Source organism: Cricetulus griseus, chromosome 8 (assembly GCF_003668045.3).
Source record: "Cricetulus griseus strain 17A/GY chromosome 8, alternate assembly CriGri-PICRH-1.0, whole genome shotgun sequence".
In the NCBI taxonomy this organism is placed as follows: domain Eukaryota; kingdom Metazoa; phylum Chordata; class Mammalia; order Rodentia; family Cricetidae; genus Cricetulus; species Cricetulus griseus.
This window is the reverse complement of record NC_048601.1, coordinates 52,117,003-52,123,258: the sequence shown is the minus strand read 5'-3', so window position 1 is coordinate 52,123,258 and position 6,256 is coordinate 52,117,003. Positions and strand designations below refer to the sequence as shown.

Here is a 6,256-nt window from a genome sequence, read left to right as displayed (position 1 = left end):
GGCTATCAGGACAGGAGATGAGCCAGGGGTCTGGGTCTCTAGCTCCTCATCGTCCGCAGTGCCATTGCTACCAGCGTTTTGATAGAGCATGAGGATGGGTGCGCGCGCTCGACGAGGCGAGCCCGGGCTCTTTGTGTGTCCGAGCTCGTGCGCGCGTGCGTGCATGCGTGTGTGTGTGTGTGTGTGTGTGTGTGTGTGTGTGTGTGTGTGTGTATGTGTGTGTGTGTGTGTGTCTGTGTGTGTGTGTGTATGTGTGCGTGTGTCTCTCGAATGTGGGCGTGACCGAGAGTCCAGGCCCCGCCTCAGGCCCCGCCCCAGGCCCGGCCAAGCTGGTATTTTTCCACCCAGCAGGATGGGTGATGCGGAGAGCTGCCTGTTCAGACAACAGACACGCGAGGTCAGGGAGAAGCCGCTTATAAATTACCGCTTCCTCCGCGCCGCCGCCAGCGTCGTGCTCCGGGACCTGGCTGCAGTCGAGCTCTCGTGCCCAGCCGCCAACGCCGCGATCGCCGCCAGCCCCGCCAGTCCCTCCAGTCCCGGGCCATCCGCCGCGGGCTTAGCCACCCAGGTACCCAGGGCGCGCGGGCCGCGACTGCAGCCCCCTCCCCGGGCCGCGATCCGCCACCTCCCCGCGTTCCTGCAGGTCTGGCCTCCCCGCGCTCAGCCATCCCCTTCGCCACGGAGGGAGCGACCGAGGGTCTGTCTCCTGCTCAGCCTCGCTGATGAGGGAGTTATTGTTTCCCTGGCGAAGGGACTGGGGCTGCTGGTGTGGCGGCAGGTGTGGTGTGTGTGTGTGTGTGTGTGTGTGTGTGTGTGTGTGTGTGTGTGTGTGTGTGTGTGTTTGTCTGTGTCCCACAGGATGAATCCTTGTCCCTGAATATCTGTTTCTGAGGGTGGCTGTTTCTCCACCCCAGGCGGCCGTGCACATGTGCGTCCCAGGGCGAGTGATGCTCCCAGTGTCCTGGGCTGTTATACCTGCGTGTAGTGTGGCGGTATGGCTCCGTCTCCTGATGTGCGCTCTTGTGTGTCCCTATGTGTGTCTTGCCTGTATGAACCTGTACGTGTGGTTGTGTCTCCTGTCTCCGGAACCCTAGCCGTAGGCACGTGTGTGTCCCTGAATGTAGCTGTATCTCTGGGTCTCTGGTTGTGGACAAGTCTGCTGTCTTTCAGTTGTACCTGAGAGGACATCCCTTGTGCCTAGTGGGCCCAATGGTCATCTTTAGCTCTTCGTGATGTTTAGGAGAGGCCAGAGGGAGGTATGGCTCCAGGTGCTGCTTGGGTGTGGCATGCAGGTAGCAGTGACAACCGCCCCCAGGCTTGAGTAGCAGGACTGAGGCCGGCCGGGACAGCCATGGGCAATGGCCAGTGGATCAGCTGGACACATCTTCCTCTAGATTTCACCCCTTCCCTTTGCAGGTTCCTCTTTTGGGTGGGACGTTCTGGTCCACTCCCAGTGGGGAAGCCACACAAGGAGCCAGTCTCAGGAACAGGTCCTACAGCCCCAAAGCCTCAGCCTAGACTGTAGACTAGCCTGGCCGCAAGGGAGGCGTGTGCTCCGCAGGGCCACGGACCTGGCTATTTTGGTCACTGCCGGGCCTCTGCCAGATCCCTGCCTCCCCCAGGACCAGCCCCAAAGGCTTGGGAGACAGCCTGGGCCCCCGTTTCCTGCCTGGGGAAATAAATCATCTCAAAGACTGGCCAGGCGCTTGACCCAGAGGGTCTTAGGGCTGCGGTTTGGTAGCACGTGGCTCCATTTGGATGTCAGTAAATTGGCCTCTGATTTGGCACAGCTGGATTTCAAGCAAATGTCATGAAGATCTTTTTTAAATTAAAATTTTTTTTTTGTTGTTGTTGTTGACTGGTAGGGAGGGGATCTCACCAGAGTCTCTAAGCCAGAAGGAGTTTATTTTTATGAGAGAGCGGGTGAGCGCTTAGCAACCGCCTGCCTGCCTCCCTCTCTAACAGGGAGTCATCGGGGAATGAGGGGTGAAGGGGAGGTGCTTTAGCAAGATGATGGTGGGTGGCTGGAGGGGGACCTAGACATTAGCCGAGAACCCACAATAGGATGATATTGGCAGATTGTTGGAGGCTGTCTTAGACTTTGACTCAGTCATCCAGTTTTAACCTTCGGCAACGTTTCTTGTCCTCAGTTTCTTCACCTGTAAAATGGGTGGGGCATACTACCCATTGGGTATGTCAACCAGGGATCTATGAGCCAGTGCTTGTCCCCAGAGTGTGTCCCTCTTAATGGTGACCTTGGATAGTTCTCTTAGCTTGAGCTTGGCTGTCCAGGCGACAAGGACGCTAAGGCCAGCCTCGCCTTGTCCTTGAGGGGATTGAGGGAGATGAGGCTGAATAAGCTTTCAGTAAGCTGTAAAGCCGGGCTCTGCTCTAGAGCTGCTGATTAGACGGTGTCACGAGGTCTTGGGTCACTGGTATGTGGCAAGGGCCATGGCGCAGTCCAGAGCAAGCTTTTGTCCCTTGGGAGATACCCTGGTACTTACTGACTGTAGCTCTGTTGTGGTCAGCCTCTCTGTACTCCTCTGTACCCTGCTGTGGGCTACATCTGCTTGGTAGAATGTGGAGGCTCAAGCAGTAGGGAAAGAGCCCATTCCACAGATGGGCCAATTGAGAGCTGTCTAGGAACCTGCCTTGCTTGGACTGTACAGAATTGGGTTTCCAAAAGCTTTGCCTTGGTTAGCTGTGCTTTTGGCTTCACAGAGCCTGGGCCACCAATTTGTTGGGGACATGAAGGTGGAGTTGAGTCCAGAGAAAAGAGAAGACAAAGGTCTTCTGGTCCTTAGGGCTAGAGGGTGTTGGGGAGGGGGGTCCTTAGTGTCTCATATTCCTTCTTGCTTCTCTGCACCTTCTTGTGGGGTCTTACTGCCATTTCTGCAGCAGGTGTTGCTTCCCCTCTCCAGCCCACCCAGAGGCAGCCTGGGCTCTGGGGACCCTGTTTCTAACCTCAACTTTTCAAAGGTTTAGTTCTCTGAAAGTTTCCAAAGGTCTTAGCGATAAGGTGCCATGAGTCACTGAGCGCATTCCTGGACACAGGAAAGAGCTGTCAATCACAAGGCTTCCCTGGAATGCTGCCCAGCTACTGCCACTGGGGGATCTCGGTGGGAATAGAGGGCTGTCCTGGAACCCCAGGTCGTGGACTGATCTCCACTTTATTAGTGGTCAGAGGCAAGAGTCGTCTGTTTCCTAGTGCTTGTCAACTTACCCCAGCTAAAGAAGGTATTTGAATCTATGTGCTATGGGGAGCGGCTACGGTCCTAGAAATGCCCTGAGTGAGAACTAGGGCTCATTAAAAAAAAAAAAAAGTTCATTGGCATTTTTGTCTGCATGTATGTCTGTGTGAAAGTGTTGGTTCCCCCGGAACTAGGGTTACAGGCAGGCCTGAGCTATCATGTGGGTGTTGGGAATTGAACTTGGGTCTTCTATAAGAGCAGCCAGTGCTCTTAACCTCTGAGCCATCTCTCCAGCCCCTAGAGCTCATTCCTTTTTTTTGTTCGTCTGTTTTGTTTTGTTTTTGTTTTTGTTTTTTAAGACAGGGTTTCTCCGTGTAGCTTTGGAGCCTGTCCTGGCACTCACACTGTAGACCAGACTGGCCTTGAATTTACTTAGATCCACCTGCCACTGCCCAGCCTGGAGCTCATTCTTAATGTGTCTCATTTAGTTGGTTAAGAAACCTTGGCTTTAGCTGAGAGGTGGTGTCGCACACCTTTAATCCCAGCACTCAGGAGGCAGAGGCAGATGGATCTCTGTGAGTTCGAGACCAGCCTGGTCTACAAGAGCTAGTTTCAGAACAGCCTCCGAAGCCACAGAGAAACCCTGTCCTGAACCCTCCCTCCCCCGCCAAAAAAGAAACCTTGGCTTTGAAGTTAGAATGTTAGGAGCTAGAAAACTAGAGTGGCTGCTGCAGTGACCACTGTCACCCACAGGTTGCCTTGAGAGTGTGTGACCTAGTGTATGCTTGGTGAAGTAGAGCTGGAGATGATGTCAGAGTCAATGCTTCCTATGGCCTGAGAAGCAGGGTGAGCTGGTCTGGTAGGCAGGAACACAGAGGGCTTAAAAGTACTGTGATAAGAAATAGCCAAGCATGTTTGGAGAACATGGCCACAGGATCCCAGTTAGAAAGAGGACCAGAGACCATGAATAGATCTAGCTGGAGCCAGGTGGTGAAGGGCTATGAGTTCCAGGCATATAGTTATGGGGCTTTATCAGCAGTTTAGTGGGGAGAGAAATAGGGTCTGGGGACAGTAGCAGGAGTCAATCTAACCTGGAGCCTGGGAGAGAACCCTGATGGTGATCAAGGAGCTGGGCTAGGCTCCAGAGAGCAAGGCTGGCTGCCTGCCGGTCTACCATTGGGCAGGGTACAAGGCATTTTCTGTACCATTGAATCTGTACCGACCTCATGCTCTTTCTGTAAACACCAGGTGAAGTCCGGACGCTCTGTTTAACAGGTACCAGACCATTAACTTGCTGGTTCCTGCCTCTCTGGAGCATGCAGATCTGGCATCTTTAGGGAAAGTTATGGGCAGGGCTGGAGCAGTGGGGGAGGTGGTGGTGCTGTTCCCTTCCCACAAAGTGTTAGAGGTTTCTTTTAGAAACCTGAGCTGAGGGCCAGGCTTAGGGGAATGGGGTCAGAGAATCAGGAAGATGGTTTTTTGTTTTTTTGTTGTTTTTTTTTTTCTTTTTTTTGAGAGGCCTGGATTTTACTGTGTAGCCCAGGCTGGCCTGGAATTTGCCACAATCCTCCTTCCTTAGGCTTCCGAATACTGGGATTACAGGTGTGAGCTACTGTGCCTAATTCTTCCCTGAGATTTTTATGAAGCATTTGGAGTAGGTGGTGGTAGCGCACACCTTTGATCCCAGCACTTAGAGGCAGAGGCAGGCAAATCTTTGAGTTCGGGGTCAATCTGGTGGTCTACAGAGTGAAGGACAGCCAAAACTACACAGAGAAACCCTGTCTTGAATCCCCTCTTCCCCCAACAACAACAAAAAATAGCATCTAGGGCCTGAGATATAGCTTAGCAGGTAAAATCATTTGCCAGGCAAACCTGAAAACGAGTGAAATCACCAGGTCCTATGGTGGAAGGAGAGGACTCCACAAAGATGTCCTTTAACCTCCATACTGAGACCCTGGCATGCCACATAAGATACACACAATAATAATAACATTGTTTTAAGGAAAAAGGCATTTTTAAGGGTCTAGGACTATAGGTAAGTAGTACAGTGTGCACTTAACCTCAGGTTCCAAGTTTGTTTGATCTCTGGTACCCCTCCCTCCAATTAAATTAAAATTGAAAAAAAGTGTACCGAAATGGAGAGATGCTTTGTAGTTTAATGGTTTTAGGTATCAGTGTAACAACCCCCCAGATCTAGATAACTATCTCTTATGTTTGCATATGTTTGCGGTTCATCTTAAGTGTGTTGGTGCATGTGGGGGTGTAAATGTGTATGTGTGGTTGTGGAGCCAGAGGTCAACATTACATGTTTTCTCGGTCACTCTCTACCGTGTGTGTGTGTGTGTGTGTGTGTGTGTGTGTGTGTGTGTGTGTGTGTTTGTATGTGCGCGCGTGCGTGCGTGTTCATGTGTACACATGTGTGTAGAGGCCAGAGTTCAACATCAAGTCCCTTACCCCATCAGTCTCCATGTTTTTGAGGCAGGTTCTCCTATTGAACTTGGAGCTGGGATGGTGGCCAGCAAACTCCACCTTCCCACCTTTGTTCCCCCCATCCAATGGTGGGTTTACATGAGTGCGTGGCCACATCTGCCTTTTTATGTGGGTGCTGGGGACCTGAACTCAGGTTTTCACGCTTGTACAGCCAGCTGTCACACCTGCTAAGGCATCTCTCTAGCTCTTCCGGCTCCTTGCTTTTTTTGTTTGCTTGAGGATGGAACCAGGACTTCACACTTGCCGGGACTTCACACGAGGGACTTCGCACGTGCGAGGCAGACACTGTAGCACTGAGCCGCAGTCTCCAGCTCTCTCCACCCCTTAAGATAGCACTTGTAGGTGTCTGTCACCGTGAATGCATTTTGCCAAGTCACCACCTCATATCAGTGGATTTGTGCCAGGCGTGAGGCATCACCCTTGTAATCCCATCACTGTATGTATGTATGTATGTATGTATGTATGTATGTATGTATGATGTATGGCTAACTGTGGCCCAACATATTAACTGCAAGATTTTAGAAATGAGCAGTTCATAAGTTGATGAATACATTTTATGACAGTATAGGGTTATA

At 51.9% G+C, this 6,256-nt stretch overlaps 1 protein-coding gene across 2 annotated transcripts in view; it reads left to right on the top strand.

The window, feature by feature from the left end:
• The first annotated feature begins 349 nt into the window (after positions 1 to 349).
• The window catches only part of Slc6a6 (solute carrier family 6 member 6), a 71,808-nt gene continuing 65,901 nt past the window's right edge, over positions 350 to 6,256 (top strand). Inside the window, exon 1 of one of the 2 annotated variants that reach the window (XM_027428886.2) lies at positions 350 to 568. The gene's annotated coding sequence lies outside the window, so the exon portion shown is untranslated. The remainder of the gene's footprint in view (positions 569 to 6,256) is intronic. The other variant, XM_027428887.2, reaches the window with a different exon arrangement.